This window comes from Pteropus vampyrus, unplaced genomic scaffold (assembly GCF_000151845.1).
Source record: "Pteropus vampyrus isolate Shadow unplaced genomic scaffold, Pvam_2.0 Scaffold82, whole genome shotgun sequence".
In the NCBI taxonomy this organism is placed as follows: domain Eukaryota; kingdom Metazoa; phylum Chordata; class Mammalia; order Chiroptera; family Pteropodidae; genus Pteropus; species Pteropus vampyrus.
In genome coordinates this window covers 2,002,479-2,015,742 of record NW_011888863.1, presented here as the reverse complement: position 1 = coordinate 2,015,742, position 13,264 = coordinate 2,002,479, and positions in this window count along the sequence as shown.

Genomic DNA, 13,264 nt, shown 5'->3' with positions numbered 1-13,264 from the left:
GAGAGAGAGAGAGAGAGAGAGAGAGAGAGAGAGAGAGAGAGAAAGAAAGAGAATAGCTAATTATCTTCCTCTTGACAACTACACTTGATATGCTTGAGAACCATGTGTAAACAAACTCTCTAAACTAAGCAAGAGCAGTTGCTTTCCCCATCTGATCCATTTTCCAATAATTGAATTGGTTTATCGTTTTCCTTTGGGATTGTTTCCAAACCTCCTTTGCATGTGAGGCTCCAGGCTGTCTCCATTATTCTAATGGGAGCCTCACTCAATTCCAAATACAAGGCATGGAAGGATAACCCAATTTTATTTCTATATTTATATCATTACAATGCGAGCAGCATATATGGTTTGTGATTTATCTTCAGATAATTTTATTAAGCATCTGTGGGTGTGATTTTGCCATGCTGGGGCAATACATAAATTAAATGGATAAAAGCCCTCCTTTCTAAGAAGCAAGAATAAATCAGATGTGATTTAAAAGATGCGCAAAAAATAATGAGAAATTTTAAATAGTATATGAAATGGAAGATTATAGCATAGCAAACTTCAAAATTAAGAAATTATTAAGTATAACTAGTTTTCTTTTTTACTTGTAAAAAACAATTTTCGCAGTTTATATAGGGATAAATATTATTAATAGGAATGGATGCAATTTGGAATCAAGCCATTGGAAAATAAAATTAGAGCAATGTTTATGAAATGGGTTTGTCACAGCCTTTTCTGTTTCTTTCATAATTTTTTTCACAAAGAAAACATTTCAATAATGTATAATAAAGATTTAAACTGATTTAATTAATTATAATTATAAATTAGGTTTAAATGATTATAATTATAAATTAAAATAATTTCCTAAATATTAAAGAAATTAACATATTTTCCAGCTTTATTGAGATATAATTAGCATATAACAACAGTATGCAAGTAATGTTAACATATTTCAGAATAGAGTTTCTCCCTTTTGGAGGAATTAAAAGTTTAGGAAGTAAAACAAGAAATGTTTTTATCTATTGTTCAAAGAAATATTTTATTTATATTGTCACAAGGAAGACAGAAGTTATTTACCCAAGGTGACACAGTATTTGGATCTCCCTTAAATAAGATTTAAAATCCAAGAAAGAGAAGCTGTATTGTTGTAAATTATATATTAGATGAACTTGTTTCAGTTTTTGACAATATAGAGCGATTCCTTGTCCTATGCAAGGATGTTACACATGCATAAGGAAAATCAGGCCTCCTCTAGGGTAAAGATCCTAGATAGTTAATTTTGGATTAATGAAACCTATTTGTGGAAATAATGAGCCACATAATGAACATAATAAGGGCTAAGAAAATAATCCCTCTTTTTTCCCCCCTTTGAAAATCAAGCAGCATTATGTGGCCTGTGGATATCCCCTACAGAAGGAAGCACATTTAATTCTGATGTAAAGCATTTAGTTTAAAAGGTAAAGAAAAATTTTTCCTAGGTAATTGTTTCTTAGAGCAGATTTATTGTGCATTGAACATTTGTGTTTGTGTATGTGTGTTTGGGAGTGTTGTTTTCCCAGGCACATACAGAAGACAGATTGTTGACGGTAAATGTTTAGTCAAGGGTGAGAACACTTTTATTTTAGTTACAGATCCTTTCTGCTAGCCAGATGATATTTTCTCCTTTTAATCAGCACCATAGAAGCTTTTGTGCATTGTAGGAGAGCTTCGAAATATGATGGAACAGCACATCTTTTAATTTAGTCCCAGTAGAATAAGCTATTCTTCTTTTACTAGGTGACAGACGGGCACTTTTTATGTTACCCAAAGCTCAGCTGTGTGAAGCCTTTGAGAGATGGTGCTATCATCTTGGACTTTCTTGAATCATTTACCAGAGGCGAATGGCTGTCTCTATTTTTCACAAAGCATTGTTTTTAAATTGTAATGCTCTTTGAAAATAAGCCTATACAGGCAACATGTACACATTTAGGGCATTATTTGACTGGCCTTACTCTTTATAGGTGTGATGGGACAAAGGTAATTAAAATATGAGGAAGGTTCTGGCTTGGCCAGCACAGTTCCCTACCCTTCCAACACATACAAAGGAAGGCTCCAATTACAGGCAATTCCTTGGGCTTTTATGATGCAGAATTGATAAAATGAAGATGAGATAGAAAGGCCCAAAGCAAAGCAGAGGGATTTTTGACAGAAAAGCAGAGCACAAGAGAGAACTAGTGTCCAGGGGTCTGTAGGTAAGGCATATCCTTTGCTAAAAGGCTCTGGAGAGATGAATTTTTTTTTTCAGAAAGAAATTGGGACGACAAAATGATGCAGAAGCATAAGCAGTTCTCTAGGGAAGGAAAGCGAGAGGCTTCCAGGGGCATGGGGCATTTTAAAATAGGGAGATTCGATTTTAATAAGTTTTGTTGTTTATGTACTTGCAGCTTCTTTAAAGATGTTGAAATATGTACATAACCATAGATATACTGTCTGGATTATACTTGTCTGAATGTAACAGCTGTCTGGTCTAAGCCAAGTGACTATGGCTTCCTTGGGATTTTATCTATATGATAGTTATAAACTTTGATAATGGGCTTTTACTTTGGATGCTTCCTACTTTAGAAACATTTTGGTACATTGAAAAATTTCTAATGATGAAATTCATTATTAGAAATAATGAATGTGGGTATACAAATATCTTTGAACCAATTGGCTTATTTATCTACAAGGTCATTTTAGACATCCATGAAGTATTCTCTATGTCACACAGCAGTAAGATATCTGCTGACAATATTAAATCATAAAATAAGATTTGTGATACTATTAGATACAAGATGGTGGGTGATGAGAATGGAGCACAACATCCTAAGAGCCTGAAGGTAAAATGAAAAAATTAAAATCAAGTTTCAAGAGGTTTATTTGCCAATATAAGTCTAGGGAAAACTTGTCAGGGTGTGTCGAGACAGGTAAATATGCAAGTGAGCTATCAAGTCCCTTACCTCTTCCTTTTTATTCAGAATCTTCCTATTAGGTAGAACTCTTAATTGACCCCTTGCTGAATGTTCTGTTGAATCTCTGAAGCTTTCTGGAGCTTTACACCAATAATAAAATATTTTCAAATGAAAATCTAAGCATCCCTCAAGGATGATTTACATTTCTAAACATGCATCTCTGATTCTATATGATACAATCTTCTAATTTTTAAAGTCTTCTCTTCTGCCCCTTTGCTGTAGGAGTCACAGGGTACTGCTGATGAGCTTGAATCTACTCAAAAGAAAGAGAGTGGATTGTAATAAACCCATTGGTTTAAATCTTCAGCGAGGCTGTGCAATCATGTTGGGAAGACCAAGCCACACCCATCCTATAGCTCTAACTGCAGACTAAGGCTAGGGGACCCTGGAAAGGACAGGATGAGAAAAGCCTTCAGAACACAGCATTTGGAACTTCTCCAGTTCATATTTGCTGACCTCCCTGCTGTTCTGCTCACTTTATATAATTCGGTGACACCCATTTTTATATGTCAATAGGCTGTATTGTCAATTACAATAAGATGCCTTAAATGGAGAACTATGATTTCTGATGAGATTTACATTATCCTCTAGCTGCAGCAAAGAATTTGGAAAAAGATAATCATGGAGATACTTTTTCTTCTGTGTTCTGAGAGCACATTTATGCTAGATCCTCTGTATTCATGCAGCAGACAAAGAAGAGGAAGCATGGAATGTCTACTTGGAAGATTTGTATGGGCCAGATCTGATAGCTGCATCCATCACTTCTGTCCTTATCCTAATGGCCAACACCATCTGGCCTTACTAAAATGCATGACAGGCTGGAAAATACAGTATAGCTCTGTGGCCAGGAAGAAAGAGAACTGGATTTGATGAAAAACTAGCCAGTCTCTGGCATAGTGTTTTTATCCTCACTTTACTGATGGGGAAACTGTGACATAAAGGGGTTAAGAAATATACCACAGACACCTAGCTAACAGGAATCTGACTCCAGAACAGCCTTATAAACCATGGACTATTTCCCAGATAATTAATACATGGAACTTCATTACTTCAAATGACTAAAATGAGACAGAGAAAGATAACATGCCTCCTTCTGGTTGATAAAATGCAACAGACACAGGGTTAATGTTTGCTTACTCCATGGAATTGCAGTTCCATTCAGGATAAGCATATGACCCTCTGGCTTCAGTAGCTCTCCTCCTGAACATCTTTGGAGAAAAGAGAATGTGTTTCAATCTCAGTATTTTAGGGTGAGCCAACTTGCATTCTATCACCCGAGACCCTTGTTTCCAACAGAATGCAACTGATGAGTCAAATGATTAGAATTAGGAGTCAAACAGACAGTATAGCATGGAGTTAAGAAGCCGAGTCTGGAATCAGAGCTCTCAAATCTATAAAATCCAGCCCTGGTTTTGCCACTAGCTGTGCTATAGTTTACTAATGTGTAAAACGTTGGAAAAGATAATATGTACACTATGGGTTGTTATGGGGATTAAATTAACACATGAAAGTGCTTGAAATAGTATCTGACATATAAGCAATCCAAAAAGGTTAATTTTTATTGTTATTATTATTTATTTGCACCTGATCAAGCTAAAGGCATGACATATGTTTTTGTTGACACATAAAGCAAACTGTCATCTTAGTAAATGGCAACTTCATCTGCTCAATAACTCATGCTATTAGACTCTGGCCTTCCTTATCCCGAAACTCTAATCCATCAGTAAGTCCTGTCAGCACTATCTCCAATGTATTTACTATATTTAGTTGTTTCCATCTTCCCCACTCCACCCTAGTTCAAGACTCTGTCATCTCTTGCCTAAAGCACTGCAAAAACCTAAAAGGTTGCCTGCTTCTCCTTGTGCCCCCTGCATTCAAATCTCCAAACAGAAGTCAGAGTGATCTTTTGAAAATATAAATCAGAACATGTAATTTGCCTGATTAAACTGGCTACAAAAATATAATGCTTGAAACAATTTGAGTATACTACTGAAGTTTGAATTTAGTTTGGCTTTTAGTGGTAACTTTGAAAGAACTTCTGAGTTAATTCATATGTGGGCAGCTCTGCCTCTGAGCCCCCTGCTTCTTCATGGAGTAGGCCATCTCTCCAGCACAGCCTGAGTCAACAGTCAACCAGCCAGAGGAGTCAATGTGATTAGAAGATTGGAACTTGCAGTCCCACCTCCCTGACCTTCAGGGGTAGGGAAGAGTGGCCGGAGGTTGAGTTTAATCGCCAACAGACATTGATTTAATCAATCATGACTATAGAACAAAGCTTCCATAAAAATCCAAAAGTACAGGGTTTGGAGAGCTTCCAGGTTGGTGGAGATTTGAGGAGAGTGAAGCACTTGGAGAGAGCACGGAAACTCTGCACCTCTTCCCGGATACCTTGTCCTATGTATCTCTTCCAACTGTCTGTTCCTGAGTTAGATCCTTTTATAATAAACTGGTAATCTAGTAAGTAAAATGCTTCTCTGAGCTCTATGAGCAACTCTGGCAAACCAATTGAGCTTGAGGCGGGGGTCTTTGGGACCTCTGATCTATAGTTGGTTGGTCAGAAGCTCAGATGACAACCTGGGTTTGTGATTGGTGTTCGAAGTGGAGGGGGCAGAGCAGACTTGTCAGACTGAAACCTTAACCTGTTGAATCTGATGTTATCTCTAGGTAGACAGTGTCAGAACTGAATTGAATTGCAACTAGTGTGCGAGAATTGCTTGTTGCTATGGTGAACTCCCATCCCCTCACTCCCCCACATTTGGTGATCAGAACACCTTTAACCTAATAGGACTTGGCTCGACTAATGTTTGTTGAACTTTGAGTGAATAGGTGTTGTTATAAAACTATAACCCTATTTTATTTTTCATAAATTATTTTTCACTTATCTACCTACTAGAGACTCTGGAGCCCGATCTCTTGTTTCAAGAGGAGCTGGAGGCAGTTGCTCAACCAGGGCTGCCCCAGAAATATGAATGGGGCAAAAGTGCATGCATTATAGCAGATCCTGCACAGAGTCGTGAGAAATTTCTAGGGATGTTTTCCATGGGGTTTCTGAGTTAGTCATAAAATAGGCAATCTGGCACCAGGTTATTAACTCTAAAGGGAACAAAATACAGACATAAAAACAAAGCATAGCATGAACTAAGAAATCCTCTCACACCTTCCCCACCATCAGGGGTAGGCATGGAAAGTTAAGCTGTCTTGGATTGAATTTCTACTATGTGCTGCTGAGTACTAGGGACCTTCATCCCTCATAGTCTACTTCTTTACTACACCTAATCTGGGCTCCCACAGCATTCTCTACAAATCTGGATTTCTTCATTCAACACCTTATGTAGAATTTCACTATTCCTCTGTTTCTCATCTCCTCCAAATAATAAAGTCTTTTAACATTACCATCCTTACATCATGGCATGATTAATAACATATGCTGACTCATGTTAGCTGCATCAGTCTTACCCGCCTTAGTTTACCTCACTGAGAGTCACACAAATGATCTGCAGGCTGTTTTCCATCTCTGTATACTGTATTGGTTAGGTGAGAACTGTGCATTGCCCTTGTTTTGGATTTTGAACCTGCTACAAAAAGATGAGTCTTGCCTGTATTGGCAAGATCTGGTTGTGTACCATCTAGTGTTTAACTAGCTGAATATGCCCTTTCAATGTCATGTTCCTATTTGTTCTCCTATCTCTTATGCACTGCTGGTTATTTATATATTTAATATGCAAATAGAGAGGCACAGCTGTACATCAGAGGCCCGTCCCTGGCATCCAAGGAGCCTATTAGAAGTGTACTTGTGTATCTTGACTAAAAGCAAGTCCCTTTGAGGCCATTCATCTGGGCTGGCTGTGTTTTATAAGCTCAGGCTTTTTCCTTCTCCCCTTTTACTTTTTTTTGTATTACTGATGTTTGTACAATCATTGTTCAAGTCTCATTTTTTGGATATCTGTTATGCAGCCAATCATTAAAAAAAAAAGTAAAAAGAAAAGAAAAGCATAACCTAAACATATCAACAACAACACCACCACCACCACCACCTCTCTCACTCCCCAGGGAATTGAGACTTATTTATATAGCTGTTGAATGTGAAGACACTGTGATTTATAGCATTTATATTATTCTAAAATTAACTGTGAATGTGTTGGAAGCCTTAAACAAGTTCTATGATTTTTTAGTCCTCAGCTTTTTTACCACTGAAAACAAACAAGAGAAATTGAACTACTATGTTTTGTTTTGGTTTGGTTTGGTTTGTTTGTTTTTTTTACAGCATTAACCTTAATAATCATTAACTAAGTAAAAAGTGTTTAGCTGCACAAGAATTTTGTGCTGGTCAAATCTTTGTTCCTTCTCTCAAATTCATTCATTTAACAAACATATATTGATTGTCCTATGTGGCAGGAAGTAAACACGAAAGCCTCAGTATTTGAATATTGAGTCCATTTAAGTATCTTTCATCATATGCAGTTTTCTAAGTGTTTTTGAGTACATTCTGTGCTCTCTGGGACTATCTTTAGTCCTCCATTTCTTTCTTTAAATGTGAGACCCAAATAGTATTCTTCCATTAACAGTACAGAGTGCATAGAAATTGGAGAACATTTTGTTTCCTGGCACTTAGAAAGTAATCAGGGAGTTTTCGAATAAAAATGAACAGGTGAAGTTAAACTCAAATAAAATAAAAATTTTCAAGTGATGCAGCACGGGCTGCCTATCTTTCTCTCATTACTATCCCTTATTTCCCTTTGCCATTAACAAACCCATCAGTCTCTCTGCCTGCTCTGTGAGCTGAGAAACTTTCTGTTCTGTTTCTCTCCTCGTGCCTTTTATACCACTGACCTTTATGGCTCTCTAGAAGCATTGTTCTGAAGGTTCTAGAAATAGAGAAATCCCATGATCACAGTATTAAATTTGTGGTGATTTTCACAACACCCATAATGAAGAGCAAGTAGATGTTGAGAAGTCTAAGAAGAGAGAAAAACATACATTTAATTGAATAAATGTTTATTGAATGTTTTACATGTATCCTTGTTCTGAATACTGAAGGTAAAACAGTAAACAGGATGAGCATGTTTTTTTTATCATAGGAGAAGCGTAAACGAACCATCTGAGATATAACAGAGACAACATATTTTAGGGGAATTAAAATAGAGTGATGTGATAAAGCACGACTGCTAATCATTTCAGTTTGGGAGATCAGGGAGACTCTTTGAGGAGTGGTTGTAATATTCATGCTTTTTATTTTCTGTGCTTTATGATGTTTTGACTTTAAGCCTTGGTAATCCTGGTGAAACCGCCCCTCCCTGGGCGGGTGGGGCGGGGGAAGGCGAGCTAATCCCTAGAGATAGCCTTCCCAGCAAGCATATTTTTGATAAGCAAATCAACCAATCCAGAGTTCACACTCCCACCACCTCCTTATCAGGCTTCTGCAGTCCAAGACACTGTCCCACTGCCCTAAATTATCCCAGGGTTAGGTACCAGACAATTAGGAACCACCTTTATAGCCCGACACCTGCCAAAATTATTTCGACTACCCAATACAAAATTTACACAGCTGCCTACACTTCCTTGCCCATTTCTTCCTGTGAAAACCACAATAAAAAGCTTGGGCCTTTGCTTTCCCCGTGCCCCTTCTGCCTCCTGACTGACCTTGGTGATTCCTCCTTGAGGCCCTGTGTGCTATGTCTCCTATTTCTAGGGACCTGTGAATATAAAAATCTTTCTTCATGATAGTCATTTCTGTCTGTGTTCCTTATCATACTTGATTAAAACACATTCTAGGGGCATTTTTAATATAGTGGCACTTAAGCTAAGATCTAAATGACAAGAAGAAACCACCCGCAAAAGATCAAGATGAGAGCATTCTAAGTAAAGGTGTAGAGCCTCTAAGCTTGGTGAGATTGAGGACCACGCAGGAGGTATGTATGCCTGGAGTAAACACTCCTGTCACCTCCTACTTCATTTCCTCTACCATCCAGACAAACATTGATCTCTGATAACCCACAGATTCCTAAAGGCAAATATCTCTGTGGAAGTCAAATGTCCCAACACCTCTTTTATACAAGTATGCACTTGTATCACTAGATAAATGATGAGAAGAATTGAAGGTCTCATTAAAGTAGTTCACACTAAGGTATAGAAGAATCTTCGCTACTGTATTTGTATTGAAAGGGGGACTTATTAACTGAAGCAATTTTTAAAAATCAATCACACTCAATAATTGTTGTGTCTTGATATCATTCAAACACCCAAAACACACTTATCAAATATACCTCTCATACACCCAGGTTCTAGGGGTGGAATGAGGAGGAATTACTTTTTTTATAGGTGTAAATGACTGCTGTGATCACTCTTTGCACTTGTGATTTCTTGTTCAATGTCCGTCTTGTCCTTTATATTATAATTACACTCAAAGCTACATGAGGGCAGAAGATGTCCAGCTCTACATTACTAGCAAAATGCAGTGTTTGGCAGACTGCAGGTGTTCTGTTAATGACTTCAGAATGAAAATTATGAATTCATACTAAGATAATATGAAAGATATATATCTTAGTATAGATATGAAAGATAAAAGTAATTTCTAATATTTTAGTCCCTCAGGACCCAGCAAGGCTTAATTTCTTAGACTTATGGGTATCATTCTGGGCTGCACATTAAAATCAACCAGGGAGCTTTTAAAATATGTCAATACCAATCATCATTCCAATCAACTGGGTCAGAACCTAAGGGTAGAACCTGAGTATTAGCATTTAAAAAAATTTCTCTAGGTTATTCTAATACGCAGCTGAGATTGAGAAACACAGATCTGGACTAAAAGGCTCACATAGTAAAGGTTAATGCACCTGGCTGGTGTCTATGGAAAATGTGAAGGGCAGCTATCAAAACTTGCATGGATCTAGGAAAGTTAAATTGTCCATGAAAAAAAGGTTCACAATGGTCTCGGCTTCAGGGACATCCATGTAGAAAAATTGGGGCAGAGAAGATTTTTGACAGAGATCCGAGACATGTGTGGCCAAGAGGGAAAAAGGCAGATTGGTATTACAGCATAATGAGTTCTTTTGTGTTCATTTATACAGTGCTTAGATAATTCAGGTGACCAAAACCACTGGCAGGCATCTTTGCAAAAATAAAACCATAATATCTGAGAAATAAAAAAGAGAGAAGTAGAGGGCATTCTTAAAAAAAGGTGACCTGGAAAATTATGCTTCATTTTTTCTGCAGTAATTCATAATGCTGACAAATATTCACGAAATATTATTTCATCTCATGAGTTTTATTTTAACAGACATCCAAAGTAAGGCTTAACTTCATGGAGCAAATGAGACAACCTTCCTTTCCATTCTTGGGTCCAGATTCTTAGATTTCAAAAGAAGGTACTGGACCCAATACCTGCCATGAAGTTTTAAGCTAACAAATGGTTATGATTCACGAAAGCTGTCTAAATGAATTCTCCTCAGCTGGAAGCCTTATCTTCAGTGAGTTTATCACCGAAGAAGTTTTTTGGGAACAAATTCAAATATCAATTAAAAATCAAAATAGATTCAAGTCTAATCTTCCATGGTTGTATAGCCTAGCATTCTGTTACATGAATATAAAGTCTGCCCTCAAATTCTCTTCTGTTTCCTAAATATTATATATAATATTTGTAAAATATATATATAATATTTATATATGTCGTAGCCCACGAATTTTATTTAAATAGGACCTAATGCCTGAAAGTGATCTCAGCATAGGTTTGTGATTAAAATCATGATCTCTTGATCAAATCCTGGCTCTACTATTTCATGAAATCAATACTTATTCAACTAATAATTATTCAGTACTTGCTAGAGACAGGCACTGTTTTAGGTGATTGAAACTTATCTGTTAATAAAAAAGAGATAAAAATCCTGGCCCTTTTGAAGCTTACACAGTACTGAAGGAGACTGACAATAAAAACTATGCACTAATTTTGTTCCAAGTTGCGTAACATGTTAGAAGGTAATACATGCTATTTATTTAATATAAAGATATAAATATAAATCTATGTATTATATAAAATGTATTTATATATATTTTTATATGTATACATTTATATATATATATTTTTAAATAGAGGGATAGAGAATACTGGGAGGGTCAGGAATGGATTATATTATTAAGTAGAGTGGTTAGAGGAGATTTCACTGAGAAGGAGATAGTTGAGTAATTGCTTGAAGGAGATGAGGGGGTTAGGTTTGTGAATATCTAGAAGAAGAGTGTTCCAGGAAGAGGGAACAGCAAGTGCAAAAGCTGGTAGCAGTTCTCTGATGTGTTTGATGACAGCAAGGCAGCCAGAGTAGCTGGAACAAGGTGGGTAAGGGATAGAGAACTATGAAATAAGGTCAGAGAATTTGGCAAAGGAGGCAAGTCTCAAGGTCTTATGGAACACTGTTGAGACTCTGGCTTTTCTTCTTAGGGAAAGTGGGAGTCAGTGGAGGAATCTGAGCAGAAGAGTGGCATGATTTGGCTTCTGTTTTAAAAGCTTGCTCTGGAGTTTACTTCTGGCATGACAGTGTGAAGAGCTCTATAGATCCACTCCAGATGGAAGCTGGTAAAAATTATTTTAAAAAAATAAGTCAAATCATTTAGGGTCTCTGGAAATGGCCCAAAGAGCATACAACAAATAAAAAAAATATATATATATATTTATGCAAAAAATACACTAAAACTTGGTAAGAACAAACAAGAGCCTATGATATTTGAACCAAGGCCCCTGACCTCTCTTCCAGCTGAGTGAGATGGAAACGCTACTCTAGAATTGTACAGCCATGGACAGATAGCACTCTTTGCCAAGCTTTCAATTGGAAGGGCTATTTTTTTTTCAGGAAGGACAGTATGTAAGTATTACTCTCCCTGCCTCCAGTTACCTGTTGCCGAGGCTAAATTCCAAGTAAGTGTGGTTGAGAAATGGAGGCTCTTTCTTCTGTCTTGCTCATACTCATAGGATGGAGGCTATACCTTACGCATGGCGCCATGGAGATACTGGGGCCCCGAATGCTCTTTCTTTGGCTTGTAGGGTAAGAGTTCCATGCTAGGAGAGGCAAGCTGAGGAAACCTAGGGCTGCTCTCTCCTCAAGCACTGAATGCTTAGCTCCTAAAGTAGAGTGTTACTCTGAGAGGATTGAGCCATTGTCCCCATCTCTAGCATCAATGCCATGGCCCATTGGAGAAGCAGTCCATAAAATAGACCAAACTCCCTCCCCAAAGGACTGACTTCATTGCAACAGTGTAGAGAAGTTCAAGCCTAAGGTCACTCTCAAAAACAGTGGAAGTTGTAGTGAAAGGCAATCAGGAGATTGATAGATTCTTTGGAGATAAAAGCTAAGCTGCAGGCCAACTAGCTTTCCAGAGAAAAATGAGAAAAGAAACAGCTGGGAAGAGCCCTTATAGGGGTCAGAACAAATCTCACACACTGACTGGGAACTATCCTTTTCAAAAGAGCCAAAGTTTGATTAAATTTGTCTGTGAAATAATTTATGCCCTAAAGCATTTTTGAAAACAATAAAGCAATCAGCCTAGAATTAGTAGAGCTTGACAGCTAGTTGTAGTCAGGACAGTAGACAGTCAGAGAGAGCCCTGCCCAAACCATTGTCATCCCAGAGTAACTGTGGGCCTCAGAGAAATGTGGAACACCACTAAATGCTCCAACATAGACGTAATGGTAATATCAGTAGGAGAGGAGAGAGAGAAAGGAAAATGATAATGTTTGAAGAATTAATGGTTGAAAAATAATGAAATTTATTTTAAAACATTAATTTATGCATTCATAAAGCTTAATGATCACCAAGTACGATAAATACAAAGAAATATACAAATAGACACATCGTAATAAAAATGCTGAAAGCCAAAGACAAGGAGAAAATCTTGAAAGCAGTAAGAGAAAAATGATTTGTCACTTACAAGGGAACTGCAATAAGATTAACAGCTGTCTTAGAAACAATGAAGGCTAGAAGGCAGTGGAATAATATGTTTGAAGTATTCAAAGAAAAAAAATTATCCATCAAGAATCCTGTATCCAGCAAAATTATTTTCTTAAATGAAAGTGAAATAAGGACATTCCCAAATAAACAACGTCTGAGTGAATTTATTACTAGCAGACTTGCATTACAAGAAATACTAAAGAAGTTCTTCAGGTTAAAAGCAAATGACCCCAAATAGTAATTAAAATCCACATGAAAAGAAAACAAAATGCACTCATAAAGATAGTTATATAATTATATATATACACCAACACACACACACACACACACACACACACACACACACACACACACATA